Source organism: Salmo salar, chromosome 08, assembly GCF_965601325.2.
Source record: "Salmo salar chromosome 08, fSalSal1, whole genome shotgun sequence".
Taxonomy (NCBI): Eukaryota; Metazoa; Chordata; class Actinopteri; order Salmoniformes; family Salmonidae; genus Salmo; species Salmo salar.
The window spans coordinates 3,311,602-3,334,988 of NC_138298.1; the positions used below are offsets into that span (position 1 = coordinate 3,311,602).

Below are 23,387 nucleotides of genomic sequence, written 5' to 3' on the forward strand. Positions count from 1 at the left end.
AAACACAAGGAAATTTGATCCTATTAAAAAGGCAGGAAGCTGCATTTAGTCAATTCATCATTAAATGCTTACTACAAGGCAGTGTTGCTGATGAAATAGTGCAGGGGCACACCCTCGTGGACAAAATGCTTACAGCACCTGGTATTCCCAGGCGGTCTCCCATCCAAGTACTAACCAGGCCCGACCCTGCTTAGCTTCCGAGATCAGACGAGATCGGGCGTACCCAGGCTGGTATGGCCGTAAGCGAGAAACAATCTCTTGCTACAACATATATAGTCAAAGTGAGTGTGATAAACAGACATTGCATTTTCACCAATTAGATAAGCAGCTTGAACTTTGTGTCACTGAAAAAGTAGAAGAAATTACAAACACTGTTCCCATCACTTTTTAGCACAGGTAGTTGGATAAAATACAAACTTTATTTCCTTTCATCATTTGAACAGGGCAAAGGAGCACAAAGCACACACAAGCTGCATTCAGCAACAATATTCTTGTTTGTCTTATAAATACAAGGCAGATGCTAATTGAAAACACAAGGAAATTTGATCCTATTAAAAAGGCAGGAAGCTGCATTTAGTCAATTCATCATTAAATGCTTACTACAAGGCAGTGTTGCTGATGAAATAGTGCAGGGGCACACCCTCGTGGACAAAATGCTTACAGCACCTGGTATTCCCAGGCGGTCTCCCATCCAAGTACTAACCAGGCCCGACCCTGCTTAGCTTCCGAGATCAGACGAGATCGGGCGTACCCAGGCTGGTATGGCCGTAAGCGAGAAACAATCTCTTGCTACAACATATATAGTCAAAGTGAGTGTGATAAACAGACATTGCATTTTCACCAATTAGATAAGCAGCTTGAACTTTGTGTCACTGAAAAAGTAGAAGAAATTACAAACACTGTTTCCATCACTTTTTAGCACAGGTAGTTGGATAAAATACAAACTTTATTTCCTTTCATCATTTGAACAGGGCAAAGGAGCACAAAGCACACACAAGCTGCATTCAGCAACAATATTCTTGTTTGTCTTATAAATACAAGGCAGATGCTAATTGAAAACACAAGGAAATTTGATCCTATTAAAAAGGCAGGAAGCTGCATTTAGTCAATTCATCATTAAATGCTTACTACAAGGCAGTGTTGCTGATGAAATAGTGCAGGGGCACACCCTCGTGGACAAAATGCTTACAGCACCTGGTATTCCCAGGCGGTCTCCCATCCAAGTACTAACCAGGCCCGACCCTGCTTAGCTTCCGAGATCAGACGAGATCGGGCGTACCCAGGCTGGTATGGCCGTAAGCGAGAAACAATCTCTTGCTACAACATATATAGTCAAAGTGAGTCTGATAAACAGACATTGCATTTTCACCAATTAGATAAGCAGCTTGAACTTTGTGTCACTGAAAAAGTAGAAGAAATTACAAACACTGTTCCCATCACTTTTTAGCACAGGTAGTTGGATAAAATACAAACTTTATTTCCTTTCATCATTTGAACAGGGCAAAGGAGCACAAAGCACACACAAGCTGCATTCAGCAACAATATTCTTGTTTGTCTTATAAATACAAGGCAGATGCTAATTGAAAACACAAGGAAATTTGATCCTATTAAAAAGGCAGGAAGCTGCATTTAGTCAATTCATCATTAAATGCTTACTACAAGGCAGTGTTGCTGATGAAATAGTGCAGGGGCACACCCTCGTGGACAAAATGCTTACAGCACCTGGTATTCCCAGGCGGTCTCCCATCCAAGTACTAACCAGGCCCGACCCTGCTTAGCTTCCGAGATCAGACGAGATCGGGCGTACCCAGGCTGGTATGGCCGTAAGCGAGAAACAATCTCTTGCTACAACATATATAGTCAAAGTGAGTCTGATAAAACAGACATTTAGTCAATTCATCATTAAATGCTTAATACAAGGCAGTGTTGCTGATGAAATAGTGCAAGAGCACACCCTCGTGGACAAAATGCTTACAGCACCTGGTATTCCCAGGCGGTCTCCCATCCAAGTACTAACCAGGCCCGACCCTGCTTAGCTTCCGAGATCAGACGAGATCGGGCGTACCCAGGCTGGTATGGCCGTAAGCGAGAAACAATCTCTTGCTACAACATATATAGTCAAAGTGAGTGTGATAAACAGACATTGCATTTTCACCAATTAGATAAGCAGCTTGAACTTTGTGTCACTGAAAAAGTAGAAGAAATTACAAACACTGTTCCCATCACTTTTTAGCACAGGTAGTTGGATAAAATACAAACTTTATTTCCTTTCATCATTTGAACAGGGCAAAGGAGCACAAAGCACACACAAGCTGCATTCAGCAACAATATTCTTGTTTGTCTTATAAATACAAGGCAGATGCTAATTGAAAACACAAGGAAATTTGATCCTATTAAAAAGGCAGGAAGCTGCATTTAGTCAATTCATCATTAAATGCTTACTACAAGGCAGTGTTGCTGATGAAATAGTGCAGGGGCACACCCTCGTGGACAAAATGCTTACAGCACCTGGTATTCCCAGGCGGTCTCCCATCCAAGTACTAACCAGGCCCGACCCTGCTTAGCTTCCGAGATCAGACGAGATCGGGCGTACCCAGGCTGGTATGGCCGTAAGCGAGAAACAATCTCTTGCTACAACATATATAGTCAAAGTGAGTCTGATAAACAGACATTGCATTTTCACCAATTAGATAAGCAGCTTGAACTTTGTGTCACTGAAAAAGTAGAAGAAATTACAAACACTGTTCCCATCACTTTTTAGCACAGGTAGTTGGATAAAATACAAACTTTATTTCCTTTCATCATTTGAACAGGGCAAAGGAGCACAAAGCACACACAAGCTGCATTCAGCAACAATATTCTTGTTTGTCTTATAAATACAAGGCAGATGCTAATTGAAAACACAAGGAAATTTGATCCTATTAAAAAGGCAGGAAGCTGCATTTAGTCAATTCATCATTAAATGCTTACTACAAGGCAGTGTTGCTGATGAAATAGTGCAGGGGCACACCCTCGTGGACAAAATGCTTACAGCACCTGGTATTCCCAGGCGGTCTCCCATCCAAGTACTAACCAGGCCCGACCCTGCTTAGCTTCCGAGATCAGACGAGATCGGGCGTACCCAGGCTGGTATGGCCGTAAGCGAGAAACAATCTCTTGCTACAACATATATAGTCAAAGTGAGTCTGATAAAACAGACATTTAGTCAATTCATCATTAAATGCTTAATACAAGGCAGTGTTGCTGATGAAATAGTGCAAGAGCACACCCTCGTGGACAAAATGCTTACAGCACCTGGTATTCCCAGGCGGTCTCCCATCCAAGTACTAACCAGGCCCGACCCTGCTTAGCTTCCGAGATCAGACGAGATCGGGCGTACCCAGGCTGGTATGGCCGTAAGCGAGAAACAATCTCTTGCTACAACATATATAGTCAAAGTGAGTGTGATAAACAGACATTGCATTTTCACCAATTAGATAAGCAGCTTGAACTTTGTGTCACTGAAAAAGTAGAAGAAATTACAAACACTGTTCCCATCACTTTTTAGCACAGGTAGTTGGATAAAATACAAACTTTATTTCCTTTCATCATTTGAACAGGGCAAAGGAGCACAAAGCACACACAAGCTGCATTCAGCAACAATATTCTTGTTTGTCTTATAAATACAAGGCAGATGCTAATTGAAAACACAAGGAAATTTGATCCTATTAAAAAGGCAGGAAGCTGCATTTAGTCAATTCATCATTAAATGCTTACTACAAGGCAGTGTTGCTGATGAAATAGTGCAGGGGCACACCCTCGTGGACAAAATGCTTACAGCACCTGGTATTCCCAGGCGGTCTCCCATCCAAGTACTAACCAGGCCCGACCCTGCTTAGCTTCCGAGATCAGACGAGATCGGGCGTACCCAGGCTGGTATGGCCGTAAGCGAGAAACAATCTCTTGCTACAACATATATAGTCAAAGTGAGTGTGATAAACAGACATTGCATTTTCACCAATTAGATAAGCAGCTTGAACTTTGTGTCACTGAAAAAGTAGAAGAAATTACAAACACTGTTCCCATCACTTTTTAGCACAGGTAGTTGGATAAAATACAAACTTTATTTCCTTTCATCATTTGAACAGGGCAAAGGAGCACAAAGCACACACAAGCTGCATTCAGCAACAATATTCTTGTTTGTCTTATAAATACAAGGCAGATGCTAATTGAAAACACAAGGAAATTTGATCCTATTAAAAAGGCAGGAAGCTGCATTTAGTCAATTCATCATTAAATGCTTACTACAAGGCAGTGTTGCTGATGAAATAGTGCAGGGGCACACCCTCGTGGACAAAATGCTTACAGCACCTGGTATTCCCAGGCGGTCTCCCATCCAAGTACTAACCAGGCCCGACCCTGCTTAGCTTCCGAGATCAGACGAGATCGGGCGTACCCAGGCTGGTATGGCCGTAAGCGAGAAACAATCTCTTGCTACAACATATATAGTCAAAGTGAGTGTGATAAACAGACATTGCATTTTCACCAATTAGATAAGCAGCTTGAACTTTGTGTCACTGAAAAAGTAGAAGAAATTACAAACACTGTTTCCATCACTTTTTAGCACAGGTAGTTGGATAAAATACAAACTTTATTTCCTTTCATCATTTGAACAGGGCAAAGGAGCACAAAGCACACACAAGCTGCATTCAGCAACAATATTCTTGTTTGTCTTATAAATACAAGGCAGATGCTAATTGAAAACACAAGGAAATTTGATCCTATTAAAAAGGCAGGAAGCTGCATTTAGTCAATTCATCATTAAATGCTTACTACAAGGCAGTGTTGCTGATGAAATAGTGCAGGGGCACACCCTCGTGGACAAAATGCTTACAGCACCTGGTATTCCCAGGCGGTCTCCCATCCAAGTACTAACCAGGCCCGACCCTGCTTAGCTTCCGAGATCAGACGAGATCGGGCGTACCCAGGCTGGTATGGCCGTAAGCGAGAAACAATCTCTTGCTACAACATATATAGTCAAAGTGAGTCTGATAAAACAGACATTTAGTCAATTCATCATTAAATGCTTAATACAAGGCAGTGTTGCTGATGAAATAGTGCAAGAGCACACCCTCGTGGACAAAATGCTTACAGCACCTGGTATTCCCAGGCGGTCTCCCATCCAAGTACTAACCAGGCCCGACCCTGCTTAGCTTCCGAGATCAGACGAGATCGGGCGTACCCAGGCTGGTATGGCCGTAAGCGAGAAACAATCTCTTGCTACAACATATATAGTCAAAGTGAGTGTGATAAACAGACATTGCATTTTCACCAATTAGATAAGCAGCTTGAACTTTGTGTCACTGAAAAAGTAGAAGAAATTACAAACACTGTTCCCATCACTTTTTAGCACAGGTAGTTGGATAAAATACAAACTTTATTTCCTTTCATCATTTGAACAGGGCAAAGGAGCACAAAGCACACACAAGCTGCATTCAGCAACAATATTCTTGTTTGTCTTATAAATACAAGGCAGATGCTAATTGAAAACACAAGGAAATTTGATCCTATTAAAAAGGCAGGAAGCTGCATTTAGTCAATACATCATTAAATGCTTACTACAAGGCAGTGTTGCTGATGAAATAGTGCAGGGGCACACCCTCGTGGACAAAATGCTTACAGCACCTGGTATTCCCAGGCGGTCTCCCATCCAAGTACTAACCAGGCCCGACCCTGCTTAGCTTCCGAGATCAGACGAGATCGGGCGTACCCAGGCTGGTATGGCCGTAAGCGAGAAACAATCTCTTGCTACAACATATATAGTCAAAGTGAGTGTGATAAACAGACATTGCATTTTCACCAATTAGATAAGCAGCTTGAACTTTGTGTCACTGAAAAAGTAGAAGAAATTACAAACACTGTTCCCATCACTTTTTAGCACAGGTAGTTGGATAAAATACAAACTTTATTTCCTTTCATCATTTGAACAGGGCAAAGGAGCACAAAGCACACACAAGCTGCATTCAGCAACAATATTCTTGTTTGTCTTATAAATACAAGGCAGATGCTAATTGAAAACACAAGGAAATTTGATCCTATTAAAAAGGCAGGAAGCTGCATTTAGTCAATTCATCATTAAATGCTTACTACAAGGCAGTGTTGCTGATGAAATAGTGCAGGGGCACACCCTCGTGGACAAAATGCTTACAGCACCTGGTATTCCCAGGCGGTCTCCCATCCAAGTACTAACCAGGCCCGACCCTGCTTAGCTTCCGAGATCAGACGAGATCGGGCGTACCCAGGCTGGTATGGCCGTAAGCGAGAAACAATCTCTTGCTACAACATATATAGTCAAAGTGAGTGTGATAAACAGACATTGCATTTTCACCAATTAGATAAGCAGCTTGAACTTTGTGTCACTGAAAAAGTAGAAGAAATTACAAACACTGTTTCCATCACTTTTTAGCACAGGTAGTTGGATAAAATACAAACTTTATTTCCTTTCATCATTTGAACAGGGCAAAGGAGCACAAAGCACACACAAGCTGCATTCAGCAACAATATTCTTGTTTGTCTTATAAATACAAGGCAGATGCTAATTGAAAACACAAGGAAATTTGATCCTATTAAAAAGGCAGGAAGCTGCATTTAGTCAATTCATCATTAAATGCTTACTACAAGGCAGTGTTGCTGATGAAATAGTGCAGGGGCACACCCTCGTGGACAAAATGCTTACAGCACCTGGTATTCCCAGGCGGTCTCCCATCCAAGTACTAACCAGGCCCGACCCTGCTTAGCTTCCGAGATCAGACGAGATCGGGCGTACCCAGGCTGGTATAGCCGTAAGCGAGAAACAATCTCTTGCTACAACATATATAGTCAAAGTGAGTCTGATAAAACAGACATTTAGTCAATTCATCATTAAATGCTTAATACAAGGCAGTGTTGCTGATGAAATAGTGCAAGAGCACACCCTCGTGGACAAAATGCTTACAGCACCTGGTATTCCCAGGCGGTCTCCCATCCAAGTACTAACCAGGCCCGACCCTGCTTAGCTTCCGAGATCAGACGAGATCGGGTGTACCCAGGCTGGTATGGCCGTAAGCGAGAAACAATCTCTTGCTACAACATATATAGTCAAAGTGAGTGTGATAAACAGACATTGCATTTTCACCAATTAGATAAGCAGCTTGAACTTTGTGTCACTGAAAAAGTAGAAGAAATTACAAACACTGTTCCCATCACTTTTTAGCACAGGTAGTTGGATAAAATACAAACTTTATTTCCTTTCATCATTTGAACAGGGCAAAGGAGCACAAAGCACACACAAGCTGCATTCAGCAACAATATTCTTGTTTGTCTTATAAATACAAGGCAGATGCTAATTGAAAACACAAGGAAATTTGATCCTATTAAAAAGGCAGGAAGCTGCATTTAGTCAATTCATCATTAAATGCTTACTACAAGGCAGTGTTGCTGATGAAATAGTGCAGGGGCACACCCTCGTGGACAAAATGCTTACAGCACCTGGTACTCCCAGGCGGTCTCCCATCCAAGTACTAACCAGGCCCGACCCTGCTTAGCTTCCGAGATCAGACGAGATCGGGCGTACCCAGGCTGGTATGGCCGTAAGCGAGAAACAATCTCTTGCTACAACATATATAGTCAAAGTGAGTGTGATAAACAGACATTGCATTTTCACCAATTAGATAAGCAGCTTGAACTTTGTGTCACTGAAAAAGTAGAAGAAATTACAAACACTGTTCCCATCACTTTTTACCACAGGTAGTTGGATAAAATACAAACTTTATTTCCTTTCATCATTTGAACAGGGCAAAGGAGCACAAAGCACACACAAGCTGCATTCAGCAACAATATTCTTGTTTGTCTTATAAATACAAGGCAGATGCTAATTGAAAACACAAGGAAATTTGATCCTATTAAAAAGGCAGGAAGCTGCATTTAGTCAATTCATCATTAAATGCTTACTACAAGGCAGTGTTGCTGATGAAATAGTGCAGGGGCACACCCTCGTGGACAAAATGCTTACAGCACCTGGTATTCCCAGGGGGTCTCCCATCCAAGTACTAACCAGGCCCGACCCTGCTTAGCTTCCGAGATCAGACGAGATCGGGCGTACCCAGGCTGGTATGGCCGTAAGCGAGAAACAATCTCTTGCTAAAACATATATAGTCAAAGTGAGTGTGATAAACAGACATTGCATTTTCACCAATTAGATAAGCAGCTTGAACTTTGTGTCACTGAAAAAGTAGAAGAAATTACAAACACTGTTCCCATCACTTTTTAGCACAGGTAGTTGGATAAAATACAAACTTTATTTCCTTTCATCATTTGAACAGGGCAAAGGAGCACAAAGCACACACAAGCTGCATTCAGCAACAATATTCTTGTTTGTCTTATAAATACAAGGCAGATGCTAATTGAAAACACAAGGAAATTTGATCCTATTAAAAAGGCAGGAAGCTGCATTTAGTCAATTCATCATTAAATGCTTACTACAAGGCAGTGTTGCTGATGAAATAGTGCAGGGGCACACCCTCGTGGACAAAATGCTTACAGCACCTGGTATTCCCAGGCGGTCTCCCATCCAAGTACTAACCAGGCCCGACCCTGCTTAGCTTCCGAGATCAGACGAGATCGGGCGTACCCAGGCTGGTATGGCCGTAAGCGAGAAACAATCTCTTGCTACAACATATATAGTCAAAGTGAGTGTGATAAACAGACATTGCATTTTCACCAATTAGATAAGCAGCTTGAACTTTGTGTCACTGAAAAAGTAGAAGAAATTACAAACACTGTTTCCATCACTTTTTAGCACAGGTAGTTGGATAAAATACAAACTTTATTTCCTTTCATCATTTGAACAGGGCAAAGGAGCACAAAGCACACACAAGCTGCATTCAGCAACAATATTCTTGTTTGTCTTATAAATACAAGGCAGATGCTAATTGAAAACACAAGGAAATTTGATCCTATTAAAAAGGCAGGAAGCTGCATTTAGTCAATTCATCATTAAATGCTTACTACAAGGCAGTGTTGCTGATGAAATAGTGCAGGGGCACACCCTCGTGGACAAAATGCTTACAGCACCTGGTATTCCCAGGCGGTCTCCCATCCAAGTACTAACCAGGCCCGACCCTGCTTAGCTTCCGAGATCAGACGAGATCGGGCGTACCCAGGCTGGTATGGCCGTAAGCGAGAAACAATCTCTTGCTACAAAATATATAGTCAAAGTGAGTCTGATAAAACAGACATTTAGTCAATTCATCATTAAATGCTTAATACAAGGCAGTGTTGCTGATGAAATAGTGCAAGAGCACACCCTCGTGGACAAAATGCTTACAGCACCTGGTATTCCCAGGCGGTCTCCCATCCAAGTACTAACCAGGCCCGACCCTGCTTAGCTTCCGAGATCAGACGAGATCGGGTGTACCCAGGCTGGTATGGCCGTAAGCGAGAAACAATCTCTTGCTACAACATATATAGTCAAAGTGAGTGTGATAAACAGACATTGCATTTTCACCAATTAGATAAGCAGCTTGAACTTTGTGTCACTGAAAAAGTAGAAGAAATTACAAACACTGTTCCCATCACTTTTTAGCACAGGTAGTTGGATAAAATACAAACTTTATTTCCTTTCATCATTTGAACAGGGCAAAGGAGCACAAAGCACACACAAGCTGCATTCAGCAACAATATTCTTGTTTGTCTTATAAATACAAGGCAGATGCTAATTGAAAACACAAGGAAATTTGATCCTATTAAAAAGGCAGGAAGCTGCATTTAGTCAATTCATCATTAAATGCTTACTACAAGGCAGTGTTGCTGATGAAATAGTGCAGGGGCACACCCTCGTGGACAAAATGCTTACAGCACCTGGTACTCCCAGGCGGTCTCCCATCCAAGTACTAACCAGGCCCGACCCTGCTTAGCTTCCGAGATCAGACGAGATCGGGCGTACCCAGGCTGGTATGGCCGTAAGCGAGAAACAATCTCTTGCTACAACATATATAGTCAAAGTGAGTGTGATAAACAGACATTGCATTTTCACCAATTAGATAAGCAGCTTGAACTTTGTGTCACTGAAAAAGTAGAAGAAATTACAAACACTGTTCCCATCACTTTTTACCACAGGTAGTTGGATAAAATACAAACTTTATTTCCTTTCATCATTTGAACAGGGCAAAGGAGCACAAAGCACACACAAGCTGCATTCAGCAACAATATTCTTGTTTGTCTTATAAATACAAGGCAGATGCTAATTGAAAACACAAGGAAATTTGATCCTATTAAAAAGGCAGGAAGCTGCATTTAGTCAATTCATCATTAAATGCTTACTACAAGGCAGTGTTGCTGATGAAATAGTGCAGGGGCACACCCTCGTGGACAAAATGCTTACAGCACCTGGTATTCCCAGGGGGTCTCCCATCCAAGTACTAACCAGGCCCGACCCTGCTTAGCTTCCGAGATCAGACGAGATCGGGCGTACCCAGGCTGGTATGGCCGTAAGCGAGAAACAATCTCTTGCTAAAACATATATAGTCAAAGTGAGTGTGATAAACAGACATTGCATTTTCACCAATTAGATAAGCAGCTTGAACTTTGTGTCACTGAAAAAGTAGAAGAAATTACAAACACTGTTCCCATCACTTTTTAGCACAGGTAGTTGGATAAAATACAAACTTTATTTCCTTTCATCATTTGAACAGGGCAAAGGAGCACAAAGCACACACAAGCTGCATTCAGCAACAATATTCTTGTTTGTCTTATAAATACAAGGCAGATGCTAATTGAAAACACAAGGAAATTTGATCCTATTAAAAAGGCAGGAAGCTGCATTTAGTCAATTCATCATTAAATGCTTACTACAAGGCAGTGTTGCTGATGAAATAGTGCAGGGGCACACCCTCGTGGACAAAATGCTTACAGCACCTGGTATTCCCAGGCGGTCTCCCATCCAAGTACTAACCAGGCCCGACCCTGCTTAGCTTCCGAGATCAGACGAGATCGGGCGTACCCAGGCTGGTATGGCCGTAAGCGAGAAACAATCTCTTGCTACAACATATATAGTCAAAGTGAGTGTGATAAACAGACATTGCATTTTCACCAATTAGATAAGCAGCTTGAACTTTGTGTCACTGAAAAAGTAGAAGAAATTACAAACACTGTTTCCATCACTTTTTAGCACAGGTAGTTGGATAAAATACAAACTTTATTTCCTTTCATCATTTGAACAGGGCAAAGGAGCACAAAGCACACACAAGCTGCATTCAGCAACAATATTCTTGTTTGTCTTATAAATACAAGGCAGATGCTAATTGAAAACACAAGGAAATTTGATCCTATTAAAAAGGCAGGAAGCTGCATTTAGTCAATTCATCATTAAATGCTTACTACAAGGCAGTGTTGCTGATGAAATAGTGCAGGGGCACACCCTCGTGGACAAAATGCTTACAGCACCTGGTATTCCCAGGCGGTCTCCCATCCAAGTACTAACCAGGCCCGACCCTGCTTAGCTTCCGAGATCAGACGAGATCGGGCGTACCCAGGCTGGTATGGCCGTAAGCGAGAAACAATCTCTTGCTACAACATATATAGTCAAAGTGAGTGTGATAAACAGACATTGCATTTCCACCAATTAGATAAGCAGCTTGAACTTTGTGTCACTGAAAAAGTAGAAGAAATTACAAACACTCTTCCCATCACTTTTTAGCACAGGTAGTTGGATAAAATACAAACTTTATTTCCTTTCATCATTTGAACAGGGCAAAGGAGCACAAAGCACACACAAGCTGCATTCAGCAACAATATTCTTGTTTGTCTTATAAATACAAGGCAGATGCTAATTGAAAACACAAGGAAATTTGATCCTATTAAAAAGGCAGGAAGCTGCATTTAGTCAATTCATCATTAAATGCTTACTACAAGGCAGTGTTGCTGATGAAATAGTGCAGGGGCACACCCTCGTGGACAAAATGCTTACAGCACCTGGTACTCCCAGGCGGTCTCCCATCCAAGTACTAACCAGGCCCGACCCTGCTTAGCTTCCGAGATCAGACGAGATCGGGCGTACCCAGGCTGGTATGGCCGTAAGCGAGAAACAATCTCTTGCTACAACATATATAGTCAAAGTGAGTGTGATAAACAGACATTGCATTTTCACCAATTAGATAAGCAGCTTGAACTTTGTGTCACTGAAAAAGTAGAAGAAATTACAAACACTGTTCCCATCACTTTTTACCACAGGTAGTTGGATAAAATACAAACTTTATTTCCTTTCATCATTTGAACAGGGCAAAGGAGCACAAAGCACACACAAGCTGCATTCAGCAACAATATTCTTGTTTGTCTTATAAATACAAGGCAGATGCTAATTGAAAACACAAGGAAATTTGATCCTATTAAAAAGGCAGGAAGCTGCATTTAGTCAATTCATCATTAAATGCTTACTACAAGGCAGTGTTGCTGATGAAATAGTGCAGGGGCACACCCTCGTGGACAAAATGCTTACAGCACCTGGTATTCCCAGGGGGTCTCCCATCCAAGTACTAACCAGGCCCGACCCTGCTTAGCTTCCGAGATCAGACGAGATCGGGCGTACCCAGGCTGGTATGGCCGTAAGCGAGAAACAATCTCTTGCTAAAACATATATAGTCAAAGTGAGTGTGATAAACAGACATTGCATTTTCACCAATTAGATAAGCAGCTTGAACTTTGTGTCACTGAAAAAGTAGAAGAAATTACAAACACTGTTCCCATCACTTTTTAGCACAGGTAGTTGGATAAAATACAAACTTTATTTCCTTTCATCATTTGAACAGGGCAAAGGAGCACAAAGCACACACAAGCTGCATTCAGCAACAATATTCTTGTTTGTCTTATAAATACAAGGCAGATGCTAATTGAAAACACAAGGAAATTTGATCCTATTAAAAAGGCAGGAAGCTGCATTTAGTCAATTCATCATTAAATGCTTACTACAAGGCAGTGTTGCTGATGAAATAGTGCAGGGGCACACCCTCGTGGACAAAATGCTTACAGCACCTGGTATTCCCAGGCGGTCTCCCATCCAAGTACTAACCAGGCCCGACCCTGCTTAGCTTCCGAGATCAGACGAGATCGGGCGTACCCAGGCTGGTATGGCCGTAAGCGAGAAACAATCTCTTGCTACAACATATATAGTCAAAGTGAGTGTGATAAACAGACATTGCATTTTCACCAATTAGATAAGCAGCTTGAACTTTGTGTCACTGAAAAAGTAGAAGAAATTACAAACACTGTTTCCATCACTTTTTAGCACAGGTAGTTGGATAAAATACAAACTTTATTTCCTTTCATCATTTGAACAGGGCAAAGGAGCACAAAGCACACACAAGCTGCATTCAGCAACAATATTCTTGTTTGTCTTATAAATACAAGGCAGATGCTAATTGAAAACACAAGGAAATTTGATCCTATTAAAAAGGCAGGAAGCTGCATTTAGTCAATTCATCATTAAATGCTTACTACAAGGCAGTGTTGCTGATGAAATAGTGCAGGGGCACACCCTCGTGGACAAAATGCTTACAGCACCTGGTATTCCCAGGCGGTCTCCCATCCAAGTACTAACCAGGCCCGACCCTGCTTAGCTTCCGAGATCAGACGAGATCGGGCGTACCCAGGCTGGTATGGCCGTAAGCGAGAAACAATCTCTTGCTACAACATATATAGTCAAAGTGAGTGTGATAAACAGACATTGCATTTTCACCAATTAGATAAGCAGCTTGAACTTTGTGTCACTGAAAAAGTAGAAGAAATTACAAACACTGTTCCCATTACTTTTTAGCACAGGTAGTTGGATAAAATACAAACTTTATTTCCTTTCATCATTTGAACAGGGCAAAGGAGCACAAAGCACACACAAGCTGCATTCAGCAACAATATTCTTGTTTGTCTTATAAATACAAGGCAGATGCTAATTGAAAACACAAGGAAATTTGATCCTATTAAAAAGGCAGGAAGCTGCATTTAGTCAATTCATCATTAAATGCTTACTACAAGGCAGTGTTGCTGATGAAATAGTGCAGGGGCACACCCTCGTGGACAAAATGCTTACAGCACCTGGTATTCCCAGGCGGTCCCCCATCCAAGTACTAACCAGGCCCGACCCTGCTTAGCTTCCGAGATCAGACGAGATCGGGCGTACCCAGGCTGGTATGGCCGTAAGCGAGAAACAATCTCTTGCTACAACATATATAGTCAAAGTGAGTCTGATAAAACAGACATTTAGTCAATTCATCATTAAATGCTTAATACAAGGCAGTGTTGCTGATGAAATAGTGCAAGAGCACACCCTCGTGGACAAAATGCTTACAGCACCTGGTATTCCCAGGCGGTCTCCCATCCAAGTACTAACCAGGCCCGACCCTGCTTAGCTTCCGAGATCAGACGAGATCGGGCGTACCCAGGCTGGTATGGCCGTAAGCAAGAAACAATCTCTTGCTACAACATATATAGTCAAAGTGAGTGTGATAAACAGACATTGCATTTTCACCAATTAGATAAGCAGCTTGAACTTTGTGTCACTGAAAAAGTAGAAGAAATTACAAACACTGTTCCCATCACTTTTTAGCACAGGTAGTTGGATAAAATACAAACTTTATTTCCTTTCATCATTTGAACAGGGCAAAGGAGCACAAAGCACACACAAGCTGCATTCAGCAACAATATTCTTGTTTGTCTTATAAATACAAGGCAGATGCTAATTGAAAACACAAGGAAATTTGATCCTATTAAAAAGGCAGGAAGCTGCATTTAGTCAATTCATCATTAAATGCTTACTACAAGGCAGTGTTGCTGATGAAATAGTGCAGGGGCACACCCTCGTGGACAAAATGCTTACAGCACCTGGTATTCCCAGGCGGTCTCCCATCCAAGTACTAACCAGGCCCGACCCTGCTTAGCTTCCGAGATCAGACGAGATCGGGCGTACCCAGGCTGGTATGGCCGTAAGCGAGAAACAATCTCTTGCTACAAAATATATAGTCAAAGTGAGTCTGATAAAACAGACATTTAGTCAATTCATCATTAAATGCTTAATACAAGGCAGTGTTGCTGATGAAATAGTGCAAGAGCACACCCTCGTGGACAAAATGCTTACAGCACCTGGTATTCCCAGGCGGTCTCCCATCCAAGTACTAACCAGGCCCGACCCTGCTTAGCTTCCGAGATCAGACGAGATCGGGCGTACCCAGGCTGGTATGGCCGTAAGCGAGAAACAATCTCTTGCTACAACATATATAGTCAAAGTGAGTGTGATAAACAGACATTGCATTTTCACCAATTAGATAAGCAGCTTGAACTTTGTGTCACTGAAAAAGTAGAAGAAATTACAAACACTGTTCCCATCACTTTTTAGCACAGGTAGTTGGATAAAATACAAACTTTATTTCCTTTCATCATTTGAACAGGGCAAAGGAGCACAAAGCACACACAAGCTGCATTCAGCAACAATATTCTTGTTTGTCTTATAAATACAAGGCAGATGCTAATTGAAAACACAAGGAAATTTGATCCTATTAAAAAGGCAGGAAGCTGCATTTAGTCAATTCATCATTAAATGCTTACTACAAGGCAGTGTTGCTGATGAAATAGTGCAGGGGCACACCCTCGTGGACAAAATGCTTACAGCACCTGGTATTCCCAGGCGGTCTCCCATCCAAGTACTAACCAGGCCCGACCCTGCTTAGCTTCCGAGATCAGACGAGATCGGGCGTACCCAGGCTGGTATGGCCGTAAGCGAGAAACAATCTCTTGCTACAACATATATAGTCAAAGTGAGTCTGATAAAACAGACATTTAGTCAATTCATCATTAAATGCTTAATACAAGGCAGTGTTGCTGATGAAATAGTGCAAGAGCACACCCTCGTGGACAAAATGCTTACAGCACCTGGTATTCCCAGGCGGTCTCCCATCCAAGTACTAACCAGGCCCGACCCTGCTTAGCTTCCGAGATCAGACGAGATCGGGCGTACCCAGGCTGGTATGGCCGTAAGCAAGAAACAATCTCTTGCTACAACATATATAGTCAAAGTGAGTGTGATAAACAGACATTGCATTTTCACCAATTAGATAAGCAGCTTGAACTTTGTGTCACTGAAAAAGTAGAAGAAATTACAAACACTGTTCCCATCACTTTTTAGCACAGGTAGTTGGATAAAATACAAACTTTATTTCCTTTCATCATTTGAACAGGGCAAAGGAGCACAAAGCACACACAAGCTGCATTCAGCAACAATATTCTTGTTTGTCTTATAAATACAAGGCAGATGCTAATTGAAAACACAAGGAAATTTGATCCTATTAAAAAGGCAGGAAGCTGCATTTAGTCAATTCATCATTAAATGCTTACTACAAGGCAGTGTTGCTGATGAAATAGTGCAGGGGCACACCCTCGTGGACAAAATGCTTACAGCACCTGGTATTCCCAGGCGGTCTCCCATCCAAGTACTAACCAGGCCCGACCCTGCTTAGCTTCCGAGATCAGGCGTACCCAGGCTGGTATGGCCGTAAGCGAGAAACAATCTCTTGCTACAAAATATATAGTCAAAGTGAGTCTGATAAAACAGACATTTAGTCAATTCATCATTAAATGCTTAATACAAGGCAGTGTTGCTGATGAAATAGTGCAAGAGCACACCCTCGTGGACAAAATGCTTACAGCACCTGGTATTCCCAGGCGGTCTCCCATCCAAGTACTAACCAGGCCCGACCCTGCTTAGCTTCCGAGATCAGATGAGATCGGGCGTACCCAGGCTGGTATGGCCGTAAGCGAGAAACAATCTCTTGCTACAACATATATAGTCAAAGTGAGTGTGATAAACAGACATTGCATTTTCACCAATTAGATAAGCAGCTTGAACTTTGTGTCACTGAAAAAGTAGAAGAAATTACAAACACTGTTCCCATCACTTTTTAGCACAGGTAGTTGGATAAAATACAAACTTTATTTCCTTTCATCATTTGAACAGGGCAAAGGAGCACAAAGCACACACAAGCTGCATTCAGCAACAATATTCTTGTTTGTCTTATAAATACAAGGCAGATGCTAATTGAAAACACAAGGAAATTTGATCCTATTAAAAAGGCAGGAAGCTGCATTTAGTCAATTCATCATTAAATGCTTACTACAAGGCAGTGTTGCTGATGAAATAGTGCAGGGGCACACCCTCGTGGACAAAATGCTTACAGCACCTGGTATTCCCAGGCGGTCTCCCATCCAAGTACTAACCAGGCCCGACCCTGCTTAGCTTCCGAGATCAGACGAGATCGGGCGTACCCAGGCTGGTATGGCCGTAAGCGAGAAACAATCTCTTGCTACAACATATATAGTCAAAGTGAGTCTGATAAAACAGACATTTAGTCAATTCATCATTAAATGCTTAATACAAGGCAGTGTTGCTGATGAAATAGTGCAAGAGCACACCCTCGTGGACAAAATGCTTACAGCACCTGGTATTCCCAGGCGGTCTCCCATCCAAGTACTAACCAGGCCCGACCCTGCTTAGCTTCCGAGATCAGACGAGATCGGGCGTACCCAGGCTGGTATGGCCGTAAGCGAGAAACAATCTCTTGCTACAACATATATAGTCAAAGTGAGTGTGATAAACAGACATTGCATTTTCACCAATTAGATAAGCAGCTTGAACTTTGTGTCACTGAAAAAGTAGAAGAAATTACAAACACTGTTCCCATCACTTTTTAGCACAGGTAGTTGGATAAAATACAAACTTTATTTCCTTTCATCATTTGAACAGGGCAAAGGAGCACAAAGCACACACAAGCTGCATTCAGCAACAATATTCTTGTTTGTCTTATAAATACAAGGCAGATGCTAATTGAAAACACAAGGAAATTTGATCCTATTAAAAAGGCAGGAAGCTGCATTTAGTCAATTCATCATTAAATGCTTACTACAAGGCAGTGTTGCTGATGAAATAGTGCAGGGGCACACCCTCGTGGACAAAATGCTTACAGCACCTGGTATTCCCAGGCGGTCTCCCATCCAAGTACTAACCAGGCCCGACCCTGCTTAGCTTCCGAGATCAGACGAGATCGGGCGTACCCAGGCTGGTATGGCCGTAAGCGAGAAACAATCTCTTGCTACAACATATATAGTCAAAGTGAGTCTGATAAAACAGACATTTAGTCAATTCATCATTAAATGCTTACTACAAGGCAGTGTTGCTGATGAAATAGTGCAGGGGCACACCCTCGTGGACAAAATGCTTACAGCACCTGGTATTCCCAGGCGGTCTCCCATCCAAGTACTAACCAGGCCCGACCCTGCTTAGCTTCCGAGATCAGACGAGATCGGGCGTACCCAGGCTGGTATGGCCGTAAGCGAGAAACAATCTCTTGCTACAACATATATAGTCAAAGTGAGTCTGATAAAACAGACATTTAGTCAATTCATCATTAAATGCTTAATACAAGGCAGTGTTGCTGATGAAATAGTGCAAGAGCACACCCTCGTGGACAAAATGCTTACAGCACCTGGTATTCCCAGGCGGTCTCCCATCCAAGTACTAACCAGGCCCGACCCTGCTTAGCTTCCGAGATCAGACGAGATCGGGCGTACCCAGGCTGGTATGGCCGTAAGCGAGAAACAATCTCTTGCTACAACATATATAGTCAAAGTGAGTGTGATAAACAGACATTGCATTTTCACCAATTAGATAAGCAGCTTGAACTTTGTGTCACTGAAAAAGTAGAAGAAATTACAAACACTGTTCCCATCACTTTTTAGCACAGGTAGTTGGATAAAATACAAACTTTATTTCCTTTCATCATTTGAACAGGGCAAAGGAGCACAAAGCACACACAAGCTGCATTCAGCAACAATATTCTTGTTTGTCTTATAAATACAAGGCAGATGCTAATTGAAAACACAAGGAAATTTGATCCTATTAAAAAGGCAGGAAGCTGCATTTAGTCAATTCATCATTAAATGCTTACTACAAGGCAGTGTTGCTGATGAAATAGTGCAGGGGCACACCCTCGTGGACAAAATGCTTACAGCACCTGGTATTCCCAGGCGGTCTCCCATCCAAGTACTAACCAGGCCCGACCCTGCTTAGCTTCCGAGATCAGACGAGATCGGGCGTACCCAGGCTGGTATGGCCGTAAGCGAGAAACAATCTCTTGCTACAACATATATAGTCAAAGTGAGTGTGATAAACAGACATTGCATTTTCACCAATTAGATAAGCAGCTTGAACTTTGTGTCACTGAAAAAGTAGAAGAAATTACAAACACTGTTCCCATCACTTTTTAGCACAGGTAGTTGGATAAAATACAAACTTTATTTCCTTTCATCATTTGAACAGGGCAAAGGAGCACAAAGCACACACAAGCTGCATTCAGCAACAATATTCTTGTTTGTCTTATAAATACAAGGCAGATGCTAATTGAAAACACAAGGAAATTTGATTCTATTAAAAAGGCAGGAAGCTGCATTTAGTCAATTCATCATTAAATGCTTACTACAAGGCAGTGTTGCTGATGAAATAGTGCAGGGGCACACCCTCGTGGACAAAATGCTTACAGCACCTGGTATTCCCAGGCGGTCTCCCATCCAAGTACTAACCAGGCCCGACCCTGCTTAGCTTCCGAGATCAGACGAGATCGGGCGTACCCAGGCTGGTATGGCCGTAAGCGAGAAACAATCTCTTGCTACAACATATATAGTCAAAGTGAGTCTGATAAAACAGACATTTAGTCAATTCATCATTAAATGCTTAATACAAGGCAGTGTTGCTGATGAAATAGTGCAAGAGCACACCCTCGTGGACAAAATGCTTACAGCACCTGGTATTCCCAGGCGGTCTCCCATCCAAGTACTAACCAGGCCCGACCCTGCTTAGCTTCCGAGATCAGACGAGATCGGGCGTACCCAGGCTGGTATGGCCGTAAGCGAGAAACAATCTCTTGCTACAACATATATAGTCAAAGTGAGTGTGATAAACAGACATTGCATTTTCACCAATTAGATAAGCAGCTTGAACTTTGTGTCACTGAAAAAGTAGAAGAAATTACAAACACTGTTCCCATCACTTTTTAGCACAGGTAGTTGGATAAAATACAAACTTTATTTCCTTTCATCATTTGAACAGGGCAAAGGAGCACAAAGCACACACAAGCTGCATTCAGCAACAATATTCTTGTTTGTCTTATAAATACAAGGCAGATGCTAATTGAAAACACAAGGAAATTTGATCCTATTAAAAAGGCAGGAAGCTGCATTTAGTCAATTCATCATTAAATGCTTACTACAAGGCAGTGTTGCTGATGAAATAGTGCAGGGGCACACCCTCGTGGACAAAATGCTTACAGCACCTGGTATTCCCAGGCGGTCTCCCATCCAAGTACTAACCAGGCCCGACCCTGCTTAGCTTCCGAGATCAGACGAGATCGGGCGTACCCAGGCTGGTATGGCCGTAAGCGAGAAAAAATCTCTTGCTACAACATATATAGTCAAAGTGAGTGTGATAAACAGACATTGCATTTTCACCAATTAGATAAGCAGCTTGAACTTTGTGTCACTGAAAAAGTAGAAGAAATTACAAACACTGTTCCCATCACTTTTTAGCACAGGTAGTTGGATAAAATACAAACTTTATTTCCTTTCATCATTTGAACAGGGCAAAGGAGCACAAAGCACACACAAGCTGCATTCAGCAACAATATTCTTGTTTGTCTTATAAATACAAGGCAGATGCTAATTGAAAACACAAGGAAATTTGATCCTATTAAAAAGGCAGGAAGCTGCATTTAGTCAATTCATCATTAAATGCTTACTACAAGGCAGTGTTGCTGATGAAATAGTGCAGGGGCACACCCTCGTGGACAAAATGCTTACAGCACCTGGTATTCCCAGGCGGTCTCCCATCCAAGTACTAACCAGGCCCGACCCTGCTTAGCTTCCGAGATCAGACGAGATCGGGCGTACCCAGGCTGGTATGGCCGTAAGCGAGAAACAATCTCTTGCTACAACATATATAGTCAAAGTGAGTGTGATAAACAGACATTGCATTTTCACCAATTAGATAAGCAGCTTGAACTTTGTGTCACTGAAAAAGTAGAAGAAATTACAAACACTGTTCCCATCACTTTTTAGCACAGGTAGTTGGATAAAATACAAACTTTATTTCCTTTCATCATTTGAACAGGGCAAAGGAGCACAAAGCACACACAAGCTGCATTCAGCAACAATATTCTTGTTTGTCTTATAAATACAAGGCAGATGCTAATTGAAAACACAAGGAAATTTGATCCTATTAAAAAGGCAGGAAGCTGCATTTAGTCAATTCATCATTAAATGCTTACTACAAGGCAGTGTTGCTGATGAAATAGTGCAGGGGCACACCCTCGTGGACAAAATGCTTACAGCACCTGGTATTCCCAGGCGGTCTCCCATCCAAGTACTAACCAGGCCCGACCCTGCTTAGCTTCCGAGATCAGACGAGATCGGGCGTACCCAGGCTGGTATGGCCGTAAGCGAGAAACAATCTCTTGCTACAACATATATAGTCAAAGTGAGTCTGATAAAACAGACATTTAGTCAATTCATCATTAAATGCTTAATACAAGGCAGTGTTGCTGATGAAATAGTGCAAGAGCACACCCTCGTGGACAAAATGCTTACAGCACCTGGTATTCCCAGGCGGTCTCCCATCCAAGTACTAACCAGGCCCGACCCTGCTTAGCTTCCGAGATCAGACGAGATCGGGCGTACCCAGGCTGGTATGGCCGTAAGCGAGAAACAATCTCTTGCTACAACATATATAGTCAAAGTGAGTGTGATAAACAGACATTGCATTTTCACCAATTAGATAAGCAGCTTGAACTTTGTGTCACTGAAAAAGTAGAAGAAATTACAAACACTGTTCCCATCACTTTTTAGCACAGGTAGTTGGATAAAATACAAACTTTATTTCCTTTCATCATTTGAACAGGGCAAAGGAGCACAAAGCACACACAAGCTGCATTCAGCAACAATATTCTTGTTTGTCTTATAAATACAAGGCAGATGCTAATTGAAAACACAAGGAAATTTGATCCTATTAAAAAGGCAGGAAGCTGCATTTAGTCAATTCATCATTAAATGCTTACTACAAGGCAGTGTTGCTGATGAAATAGTGCAGGGGCACACCCTCGTGGACAAAATGCTTACAGCACCTGGTATTCCCAGGCGGTCTCCCATCCAAGTACTAACCAGGCCCGACCCTGCTTAGCTTCCGAGATCAGACGAGATCGGGCGTACCCAGGCTGGTATGGCCGTAAGCGAGAAACAATCTCTTGCTACAACATATATAGTCAAAGTGAGTCTGATAAAACAGACATTTAGTCAATTCATCATTAAATGCTTAATACAAGGCAGTGTTGCTGATGAAATAGTGCAAGAGCACACCCTCGTGGACAAAATGCTTACAGCACCTGGTATTCCCAGGCGGTCTCCCATCCAAGTACTAACCAGGCCCGACCCTGCTTAGCTTCCGAGATCAGACGAGATCGGGCGTACCCAGGCTGGTATGGCCATAAGCGAGAAACAATCTCTTGCTACAACATATATAGTCAAAGTGAGTGTGATAAACAGACATTGCATTTTCACCAATTAGATAAGCAGCTTGAACTTTGTGTCACTGAAAAAGTAGAAGAAATTACAAACACTGTTCCCATCACTTTTTAGCACAGGTAGTTGGATAAAATACAAACTTTATTTCCTTTCATCATTTGAACAGGGCAAAGGAGCACAAAGCACACACAAGCTGCATTCAGCAACAATATTCTTGTTTGTCTTATAAATACAAGGCAGATGCTAATTGAAAACACAAGGAAATTTGATCCTATTAAAAAGGCAGGAAGCTGCATTTAGTCAATTCATCATTAAATGCTTACTACAAGGCAGTGTTGCTGATGAAATAGTGCAGGGGCACACCCTCGTGGACAAAATGCTTACAGCACCTGGTATTCCCAGGCGGTCTCCCATCCAAGTACTAACCAGGCCCGACCCTGCTTAGCTTCCGAGATCAGACGAGATCGGGCGTACCCAGGCTGGTATGGCCGTAAGCGAGAAACAATCTCTTGCTACAACATATATAGTCAAAGTGAGTCTGATAAAACAGACATTTAGTCAATTCATCATTAAATGCTTAATACAAGGCAGTGTTGCTGATGAAATAGTGCAAGAGCACACCCTCGTGGACAAAATGCTTACAGCACCTGGTATTCCCAGGCGGTCTCCCATCCAAGTACTAACCAGGCCCGACCCTGCTTAGCTTCCGAGATCAGACGAGATCGGGCGTACCCAGGCTGGTATGGCCGTAAGCGAGAAACAATCTCTTG

At 42.2% G+C, this 23,387-nt stretch overlaps 52 non-coding genes and 1 pseudogene across 52 annotated transcripts; all 53 read right to left on the minus strand.

The window, feature by feature from the left end:
* Positions 1 to 126: 126 nt before the first annotated feature.
* LOC145856130 (5S ribosomal RNA) lies at positions 127 to 245 on the minus strand. Its single transcript, XR_014377018.1, has one exon. It is a non-coding gene; the product is annotated as a 5S ribosomal RNA (ribosomal RNA).
* Positions 246 to 654: 409 nt separating this feature from the next.
* On the minus strand, positions 655 to 773 carry LOC145856131 (5S ribosomal RNA). The gene has a single exon (XR_014377019.1). It is a non-coding gene; the product is annotated as a 5S ribosomal RNA (ribosomal RNA).
* Positions 774 to 1,182: 409 nt separating this feature from the next.
* Positions 1,183 to 1,301, minus strand: LOC145856132 (5S ribosomal RNA). Its single transcript, XR_014377020.1, has one exon. It is a non-coding gene; the product is annotated as a 5S ribosomal RNA (ribosomal RNA).
* Positions 1,302 to 1,710: 409 nt separating this feature from the next.
* LOC145856133 (5S ribosomal RNA) lies at positions 1,711 to 1,829 on the minus strand. Its single transcript, XR_014377021.1, has one exon. It is a non-coding gene; the product is annotated as a 5S ribosomal RNA (ribosomal RNA).
* Positions 1,830 to 1,968: 139 nt separating this feature from the next.
* On the minus strand, positions 1,969 to 2,087 carry LOC145856134 (5S ribosomal RNA). Its single transcript, XR_014377022.1, has one exon. It is a non-coding gene; the product is annotated as a 5S ribosomal RNA (ribosomal RNA).
* Positions 2,088 to 2,496: 409 nt separating this feature from the next.
* Positions 2,497 to 2,615, minus strand: LOC145856135 (5S ribosomal RNA). The gene has a single exon (XR_014377023.1). It is a non-coding gene; the product is annotated as a 5S ribosomal RNA (ribosomal RNA).
* A 409-nt stretch (positions 2,616 to 3,024) lies between these two features.
* LOC145856136 (5S ribosomal RNA) lies at positions 3,025 to 3,143 on the minus strand. Its single transcript, XR_014377024.1, has one exon. It is a non-coding gene; the product is annotated as a 5S ribosomal RNA (ribosomal RNA).
* Positions 3,144 to 3,282: 139 nt separating this feature from the next.
* LOC145856137 (5S ribosomal RNA) lies at positions 3,283 to 3,401 on the minus strand. The gene has a single exon (XR_014377025.1). It is a non-coding gene; the product is annotated as a 5S ribosomal RNA (ribosomal RNA).
* A 409-nt stretch (positions 3,402 to 3,810) lies between these two features.
* Positions 3,811 to 3,929, minus strand: LOC145856139 (5S ribosomal RNA). The gene has a single exon (XR_014377027.1). It is a non-coding gene; the product is annotated as a 5S ribosomal RNA (ribosomal RNA).
* A 409-nt stretch (positions 3,930 to 4,338) lies between these two features.
* LOC145856140 (5S ribosomal RNA) lies at positions 4,339 to 4,457 on the minus strand. The gene has a single exon (XR_014377028.1). It is a non-coding gene; the product is annotated as a 5S ribosomal RNA (ribosomal RNA).
* Positions 4,458 to 4,866: 409 nt separating this feature from the next.
* On the minus strand, positions 4,867 to 4,985 carry LOC145856141 (5S ribosomal RNA). Its single transcript, XR_014377029.1, has one exon. It is a non-coding gene; the product is annotated as a 5S ribosomal RNA (ribosomal RNA).
* A 139-nt stretch (positions 4,986 to 5,124) lies between these two features.
* LOC145856142 (5S ribosomal RNA) lies at positions 5,125 to 5,243 on the minus strand. The gene has a single exon (XR_014377030.1). It is a non-coding gene; the product is annotated as a 5S ribosomal RNA (ribosomal RNA).
* Positions 5,244 to 5,652: 409 nt separating this feature from the next.
* On the minus strand, positions 5,653 to 5,771 carry LOC145856143 (5S ribosomal RNA). Its single transcript, XR_014377031.1, has one exon. It is a non-coding gene; the product is annotated as a 5S ribosomal RNA (ribosomal RNA).
* Positions 5,772 to 6,180: 409 nt separating this feature from the next.
* On the minus strand, positions 6,181 to 6,299 carry LOC145856144 (5S ribosomal RNA). The gene has a single exon (XR_014377032.1). It is a non-coding gene; the product is annotated as a 5S ribosomal RNA (ribosomal RNA).
* Positions 6,300 to 6,708: 409 nt separating this feature from the next.
* Positions 6,709 to 6,827, minus strand: LOC145882045 (5S ribosomal RNA). Its single transcript, XR_014393612.1, has one exon. It is a non-coding gene; the product is annotated as a 5S ribosomal RNA (ribosomal RNA).
* A 139-nt stretch (positions 6,828 to 6,966) lies between these two features.
* LOC145855090 (5S ribosomal RNA) lies at positions 6,967 to 7,085 on the minus strand. Its single transcript, XR_014375977.1, has one exon. It is a non-coding gene; the product is annotated as a 5S ribosomal RNA (ribosomal RNA).
* Positions 7,086 to 7,494: 409 nt separating this feature from the next.
* On the minus strand, positions 7,495 to 7,613 carry LOC145881945 (5S ribosomal RNA). Its single transcript, XR_014393513.1, has one exon. It is a non-coding gene; the product is annotated as a 5S ribosomal RNA (ribosomal RNA).
* Positions 7,614 to 8,022: 409 nt separating this feature from the next.
* LOC145857543 (5S ribosomal RNA) lies at positions 8,023 to 8,141 on the minus strand. The gene has a single exon (XR_014378442.1). It is a non-coding gene; the product is annotated as a 5S ribosomal RNA (ribosomal RNA).
* A 409-nt stretch (positions 8,142 to 8,550) lies between these two features.
* LOC145856145 (5S ribosomal RNA) lies at positions 8,551 to 8,669 on the minus strand. Its single transcript, XR_014377033.1, has one exon. It is a non-coding gene; the product is annotated as a 5S ribosomal RNA (ribosomal RNA).
* A 409-nt stretch (positions 8,670 to 9,078) lies between these two features.
* On the minus strand, positions 9,079 to 9,197 carry LOC145856146 (5S ribosomal RNA). The gene has a single exon (XR_014377034.1). It is a non-coding gene; the product is annotated as a 5S ribosomal RNA (ribosomal RNA).
* A 139-nt stretch (positions 9,198 to 9,336) lies between these two features.
* Positions 9,337 to 9,455, minus strand: LOC145855101 (5S ribosomal RNA). Its single transcript, XR_014375988.1, has one exon. It is a non-coding gene; the product is annotated as a 5S ribosomal RNA (ribosomal RNA).
* A 409-nt stretch (positions 9,456 to 9,864) lies between these two features.
* On the minus strand, positions 9,865 to 9,983 carry LOC145881947 (5S ribosomal RNA). The gene has a single exon (XR_014393515.1). It is a non-coding gene; the product is annotated as a 5S ribosomal RNA (ribosomal RNA).
* Positions 9,984 to 10,392: 409 nt separating this feature from the next.
* On the minus strand, positions 10,393 to 10,511 carry LOC145857545 (5S ribosomal RNA). Its single transcript, XR_014378444.1, has one exon. It is a non-coding gene; the product is annotated as a 5S ribosomal RNA (ribosomal RNA).
* Positions 10,512 to 10,920: 409 nt separating this feature from the next.
* Positions 10,921 to 11,039, minus strand: LOC145856147 (5S ribosomal RNA). Its single transcript, XR_014377035.1, has one exon. It is a non-coding gene; the product is annotated as a 5S ribosomal RNA (ribosomal RNA).
* A 409-nt stretch (positions 11,040 to 11,448) lies between these two features.
* Positions 11,449 to 11,567, minus strand: LOC145856148 (5S ribosomal RNA). The gene has a single exon (XR_014377036.1). It is a non-coding gene; the product is annotated as a 5S ribosomal RNA (ribosomal RNA).
* A 409-nt stretch (positions 11,568 to 11,976) lies between these two features.
* LOC145881948 (5S ribosomal RNA) lies at positions 11,977 to 12,095 on the minus strand. The gene has a single exon (XR_014393516.1). It is a non-coding gene; the product is annotated as a 5S ribosomal RNA (ribosomal RNA).
* A 409-nt stretch (positions 12,096 to 12,504) lies between these two features.
* Positions 12,505 to 12,623, minus strand: LOC145857546 (5S ribosomal RNA). Its single transcript, XR_014378445.1, has one exon. It is a non-coding gene; the product is annotated as a 5S ribosomal RNA (ribosomal RNA).
* A 409-nt stretch (positions 12,624 to 13,032) lies between these two features.
* LOC145856150 (5S ribosomal RNA) lies at positions 13,033 to 13,151 on the minus strand. Its single transcript, XR_014377038.1, has one exon. It is a non-coding gene; the product is annotated as a 5S ribosomal RNA (ribosomal RNA).
* Positions 13,152 to 13,560: 409 nt separating this feature from the next.
* Positions 13,561 to 13,679, minus strand: LOC145856151 (5S ribosomal RNA). Its single transcript, XR_014377039.1, has one exon. It is a non-coding gene; the product is annotated as a 5S ribosomal RNA (ribosomal RNA).
* Positions 13,680 to 14,088: 409 nt separating this feature from the next.
* Positions 14,089 to 14,207, minus strand: LOC145857741 (5S ribosomal RNA). Its single transcript, XR_014378642.1, has one exon. It is a non-coding gene; the product is annotated as a 5S ribosomal RNA (ribosomal RNA).
* A 139-nt stretch (positions 14,208 to 14,346) lies between these two features.
* On the minus strand, positions 14,347 to 14,465 carry LOC145856152 (5S ribosomal RNA). The gene has a single exon (XR_014377040.1). It is a non-coding gene; the product is annotated as a 5S ribosomal RNA (ribosomal RNA).
* Positions 14,466 to 14,874: 409 nt separating this feature from the next.
* LOC145856153 (5S ribosomal RNA) lies at positions 14,875 to 14,993 on the minus strand. The gene has a single exon (XR_014377041.1). It is a non-coding gene; the product is annotated as a 5S ribosomal RNA (ribosomal RNA).
* Positions 14,994 to 15,132: 139 nt separating this feature from the next.
* On the minus strand, positions 15,133 to 15,251 carry LOC145856154 (5S ribosomal RNA). Its single transcript, XR_014377042.1, has one exon. It is a non-coding gene; the product is annotated as a 5S ribosomal RNA (ribosomal RNA).
* A 409-nt stretch (positions 15,252 to 15,660) lies between these two features.
* Positions 15,661 to 15,779, minus strand: LOC145856155 (5S ribosomal RNA). The gene has a single exon (XR_014377043.1). It is a non-coding gene; the product is annotated as a 5S ribosomal RNA (ribosomal RNA).
* Positions 15,780 to 15,918: 139 nt separating this feature from the next.
* LOC145856156 (5S ribosomal RNA) lies at positions 15,919 to 16,037 on the minus strand. The gene has a single exon (XR_014377044.1). It is a non-coding gene; the product is annotated as a 5S ribosomal RNA (ribosomal RNA).
* A 409-nt stretch (positions 16,038 to 16,446) lies between these two features.
* On the minus strand, positions 16,447 to 16,555 carry LOC145853284 (uncharacterized; annotated as a pseudogene).
* Positions 16,556 to 16,694: 139 nt separating this feature from the next.
* On the minus strand, positions 16,695 to 16,813 carry LOC145856065 (5S ribosomal RNA). Its single transcript, XR_014376953.1, has one exon. It is a non-coding gene; the product is annotated as a 5S ribosomal RNA (ribosomal RNA).
* A 409-nt stretch (positions 16,814 to 17,222) lies between these two features.
* LOC145856157 (5S ribosomal RNA) lies at positions 17,223 to 17,341 on the minus strand. The gene has a single exon (XR_014377045.1). It is a non-coding gene; the product is annotated as a 5S ribosomal RNA (ribosomal RNA).
* A 139-nt stretch (positions 17,342 to 17,480) lies between these two features.
* On the minus strand, positions 17,481 to 17,599 carry LOC145856158 (5S ribosomal RNA). The gene has a single exon (XR_014377046.1). It is a non-coding gene; the product is annotated as a 5S ribosomal RNA (ribosomal RNA).
* A 409-nt stretch (positions 17,600 to 18,008) lies between these two features.
* Positions 18,009 to 18,127, minus strand: LOC145856159 (5S ribosomal RNA). The gene has a single exon (XR_014377047.1). It is a non-coding gene; the product is annotated as a 5S ribosomal RNA (ribosomal RNA).
* A 139-nt stretch (positions 18,128 to 18,266) lies between these two features.
* Positions 18,267 to 18,385, minus strand: LOC145856161 (5S ribosomal RNA). The gene has a single exon (XR_014377049.1). It is a non-coding gene; the product is annotated as a 5S ribosomal RNA (ribosomal RNA).
* Positions 18,386 to 18,524: 139 nt separating this feature from the next.
* On the minus strand, positions 18,525 to 18,643 carry LOC145856162 (5S ribosomal RNA). The gene has a single exon (XR_014377050.1). It is a non-coding gene; the product is annotated as a 5S ribosomal RNA (ribosomal RNA).
* A 409-nt stretch (positions 18,644 to 19,052) lies between these two features.
* On the minus strand, positions 19,053 to 19,171 carry LOC145856163 (5S ribosomal RNA). The gene has a single exon (XR_014377051.1). It is a non-coding gene; the product is annotated as a 5S ribosomal RNA (ribosomal RNA).
* Positions 19,172 to 19,580: 409 nt separating this feature from the next.
* Positions 19,581 to 19,699, minus strand: LOC145856164 (5S ribosomal RNA). The gene has a single exon (XR_014377052.1). It is a non-coding gene; the product is annotated as a 5S ribosomal RNA (ribosomal RNA).
* A 139-nt stretch (positions 19,700 to 19,838) lies between these two features.
* On the minus strand, positions 19,839 to 19,957 carry LOC145856165 (5S ribosomal RNA). The gene has a single exon (XR_014377053.1). It is a non-coding gene; the product is annotated as a 5S ribosomal RNA (ribosomal RNA).
* A 409-nt stretch (positions 19,958 to 20,366) lies between these two features.
* Positions 20,367 to 20,485, minus strand: LOC145856167 (5S ribosomal RNA). The gene has a single exon (XR_014377055.1). It is a non-coding gene; the product is annotated as a 5S ribosomal RNA (ribosomal RNA).
* A 409-nt stretch (positions 20,486 to 20,894) lies between these two features.
* LOC145856168 (5S ribosomal RNA) lies at positions 20,895 to 21,013 on the minus strand. Its single transcript, XR_014377056.1, has one exon. It is a non-coding gene; the product is annotated as a 5S ribosomal RNA (ribosomal RNA).
* Positions 21,014 to 21,422: 409 nt separating this feature from the next.
* Positions 21,423 to 21,541, minus strand: LOC145856169 (5S ribosomal RNA). Its single transcript, XR_014377057.1, has one exon. It is a non-coding gene; the product is annotated as a 5S ribosomal RNA (ribosomal RNA).
* Positions 21,542 to 21,680: 139 nt separating this feature from the next.
* Positions 21,681 to 21,799, minus strand: LOC145856170 (5S ribosomal RNA). Its single transcript, XR_014377058.1, has one exon. It is a non-coding gene; the product is annotated as a 5S ribosomal RNA (ribosomal RNA).
* A 409-nt stretch (positions 21,800 to 22,208) lies between these two features.
* On the minus strand, positions 22,209 to 22,327 carry LOC145856171 (5S ribosomal RNA). Its single transcript, XR_014377059.1, has one exon. It is a non-coding gene; the product is annotated as a 5S ribosomal RNA (ribosomal RNA).
* A 139-nt stretch (positions 22,328 to 22,466) lies between these two features.
* LOC145881969 (5S ribosomal RNA) lies at positions 22,467 to 22,585 on the minus strand. The gene has a single exon (XR_014393536.1). It is a non-coding gene; the product is annotated as a 5S ribosomal RNA (ribosomal RNA).
* A 409-nt stretch (positions 22,586 to 22,994) lies between these two features.
* LOC145856173 (5S ribosomal RNA) lies at positions 22,995 to 23,113 on the minus strand. Its single transcript, XR_014377061.1, has one exon. It is a non-coding gene; the product is annotated as a 5S ribosomal RNA (ribosomal RNA).
* A 139-nt stretch (positions 23,114 to 23,252) lies between these two features.
* LOC145856174 (5S ribosomal RNA) lies at positions 23,253 to 23,371 on the minus strand. Its single transcript, XR_014377062.1, has one exon. It is a non-coding gene; the product is annotated as a 5S ribosomal RNA (ribosomal RNA).
* Positions 23,372 to 23,387: the final 16 nt, after the last annotated feature.